Genomic DNA, 3568 nt, shown 5'->3' with positions numbered 1-3568 from the left:
ATTGGGATCACCAGGTCCAGGTCGAAGGTCAGGATGGCCCTGGTGAGAAGCACGAGGAACACGACGTAGGCCGCATTCTCGAATTCGGTCATATTCAGCTCCATGGGCCGGAACTCGACGCGCCATCCGATGTCGGTGTTGGGTGGTGGCGGCTTGAAGCGCAGGGAGTGCCAGTTCGTGGACTGCAGGTTCTCGAAGTGGTCGTAGTCGTTGTCCACGCCATCGATTAGCTTCTCTTTAAAAAGCGACAGTGAGTCCTTGGCGAAGACGTGCGAAAAGTGCATGGCGAGGCCATGGCTGATGTCCTCGGAGCGCAGGAGTCGGTAGATTTCACCGTTGTAGGCGAGCGGCACATCATTAAATCGCTCATTGTTGACGCAGATGAAGCAGGGGATGCTGGAGTAGCGCGGCCGCATCGTGGACATCTCGTCGTCGGTACGGTCATCGACGGACATGGCGATTACGTCGAACCGACAGTCACTGTCTACCAGGTAGCCTCGGAATACGGGGCTACTCGCACCTAGTGCCAGCATCAAGGGACACACATTGGCCAGCTGGTCGTACAACCGCATGGCTTCGGCCATATCGCACGCCTGCAGAGTCACCTGGAGGCAGCAATTGCCCATGCCGAACCCCATGGCGTCCATGTACACGTGGTCAGGCCGAGCGGCTCTCAGGGCCTCCTCATCCGCGCCCAGCTTCACGAGGTCCTCTACAAATGGCTGCGGCGTGTTCACGTCCCTGAAGATGGGCGCGTTGATGACGACTCGCTTGCCACGTCGCAATCGGATGTTCCGGGCAAGCGTGGCAAAGCGCGGGTGTGACGGGTAGATCATCTGCTCTGGCAAGAAGAGCGACGGCATGAGAACAGAGTCCAGCGAGGGCTCGTACGAGGGATGGGTGAACGCACCGCAACCGAGTCTCGGGAAAACGGTCATACACATGATCTCTTCGTCGGGGCCCAGCAGTTCTCTGACCTCGGCACGCCGCTTGCGCATGTTGAACTCGACGACATTGCAGTGCGCCAGGGTGTCCCCGTAGGGCAGCACAGGAACAGCTTCCATGGCGTACGCGCCGAACTCCGGGTGCCAGGAACAAAGGCCGGTGGAGGCTGGCGTCTGCGCCTCGCGTTCATTTAGCTGGCGGATCACGTCAGCGCCCCGCAGCAGTAGCTGGACGCGGCGGCGGGTGTGATCGAAGCGCACTAGCATGTACTCGACCTCGTCGCCCCAGAGCAGCCGGTCGTTGCGGCGGTGTCGCGTCTCGTGGTACAGCTTGATGAATTGTAGGATGCCGCGGCGACGAATGTACTCACTATGGCGCTTCGTTTCCTCCCAGGAAAGCGGCGTACCTTCGGAAAGAAGACCCATGGCGCGGAGTGGGCGGCTCGCGTACCTGTTCGTCGCGCGGGCCACAGATCTCGTGACATCTGCTCACTCGTTCTCTTCCACGGCGAACGTGGCACGAGGGAGCGTGACTTCCAAAGTTCGTCTTCTTCGAAAAGCTGCGATGCCGTCTCATAATAACGCAACCAGCTGCATGGACAAAGCCAAGGAGAGAGAGAGAGAAGAGCAGGCCCCTGGTGCTGAAGTTTCTCTTCCCTGCCCCAAATTAAATAGAATATATGGCACTCCTCCGCATGCCTATTCGGAGTAAGGCGCATAATATTCGCCGTCCGCTAACGTAACGAGTAAAGAAGCTCAGTAATGAGAAGACAAATGAACGGGAACAAATGAGTGTGGGAGAGCGTACGGCCGATCGGCGAAAGAAGGACCCTGAGAAGAAGTTTGAAGGCAGCAACAATTTCGGAGCCACCAACGAATAAAAAAATAGAGGGGGAGGGGGGGGGGGGGAGATACGATGCTAGCTACCATGACCTACACTGCGCTCTACAGGGCGCCCTGATCGCCGTATCACGACGCGTGCGTGCAGTAAAAATAAAAACATTCTGAAGGTTTAAACATAATCGGCAGGGTTCGCTTGGCCATGCATAACACATATTTATTTAAGGCAGTAATGCCTCAAGAGCCTTGGTAGTTTTAAAGCTGCTACCCGGCGCAAGTACTAAATGCTCCAACGAATGGCGGCAGTCCCAATTCGCTCAAGTCTGCGACGCTGGTTTACCATGACTCAAGCCAGGGCATAGCTTCTATGCAGTGTTTATTTCTTGGCGTGTATATATACTGAGTAGACACAATATCTTTTCACTTGCTAATTTTTATTGTCGTCGTCGCCCTATAATCGTCATCAGTGCAGTCAGCCAAGTTACGTCTTCTGCAGGACAAAATGTTTCTTAATGATGTCCGCACAGCCATTTCCTTAATTCACGCCAGCTGCTGTTTCCTTGCTTAGGGGATTCTATAAGTTCCGTGCCCACACTCTCGGTCAGCCCCTAATATTTCCTGGATCCTCTGTAATACGTTATTTTACAACTGCTAAACGGTTAGCTGTCCTCCTCACTACGCGTGCCGGCAGAATCCACTCCCTCTTATTTATAACGCAGGTTGCCTTTACACTCTGCTCCACTTCTGCCCCTGAATTTTTATTATAGTCCTCATTGTTATCATATCCCATTGTTATCATAAAGAAAAATGCCTATACGTTAAAACATTTGCAATAACTTTACATCCACTGATATTCACGGGTTCCCTCTGGTACCGGCTTGGACGACCTGTGATTTCAAGAGCACAGGGAACGGAAGGAGTTTGCAAAAATTAGACGATTACAGTATAGAACGGAAGCGTCCCGGTACAATGGTTGTAAGGACGTTTGCACAGACATCTTTAAGCTACGTAATCTGCTGCCGAGATAGTGACAACAAAATACAAAATGGCTCTAAAGGCGATAACGAGGGATACGTGCTTCAATATGTAACGCGCAAGATGAAATGGCGTGTGGCCTTGAGATCTTAACGAAGCCTGTAAGTGTGACCAAACTTGGCAGTTGAGCAGTTCTCTTCACTGAGGGACAAGGCATTAGGAATAGTTTTGGTGCACAAGCACTCAGACATTTGTTGACCGCAGAAAGACTTCTATAAACAAATGATATCCGCTGTGGTATGAAAAAGCCGATTGTTTGCTGTTTGTTTATGCTTTATTTTGTGTCGGGTTTGTCCAAGTCCACAGAAAGGTATCTGGGCTCACTCTTGCGTGGACCTTGGGGTGCAGACGACATAACGCAATGTGATGCAGTGAAGAAGCAGAAGCTGAAGTGTACACTGGAGATGATGAAGGTAAGCGGAAATCTATTTTGTGTTTTAAATGCACTGATGTCTTTGGCATTGAAAGCGCATTCCAATGACCCATGAATTTTGGATGTGGTGGTGATGGTAGAAATATTTGCCATATGTATACAAATAGTAGGGGCGAAGCCCCCTGCATGGCACTTGGGTGCTCCCTTACAACACGGGAGAAACCCATTCAAGACAAAAAAAAAAAAAAGTCCTTGGAGTGCAATCCTCCTCATAGCACTGGAGATGATCCTGCGCTGGTCTTGATCTGAAGCGCTGGTCTTAAGAGACCCCTAGTAAGAGTCTGTGACGTTCTGGGATAGGAGATGAGGAAAGGTG

General features: G+C 51.7%; 1 pseudogene; it reads right to left on the bottom strand.

Annotated features, from left to right (window-relative positions):
- Positions 1 to 1370, bottom strand: part of LOC146208546 (glutamate--cysteine ligase catalytic subunit pseudogene) — a 1941-nt pseudogene extending 571 nt beyond the window's left edge.
- Between the last annotated feature and the right edge of the window lie 2198 nt (positions 1371 to 3568).

The sequence above is a fragment of the Amblyomma maculatum genome, chromosome 1, assembly GCF_055883805.1.
Source record: "Amblyomma maculatum isolate TAMU_Amacu chromosome 1, ASM5588380v1, whole genome shotgun sequence".
NCBI lineage: Eukaryota > Metazoa > Arthropoda > Arachnida > Ixodida > Ixodidae > Amblyomma > Amblyomma maculatum.
Note: the sequence above shows the minus strand (reverse complement) of the source record. Positions and strands in the feature narration are given on the sequence as shown.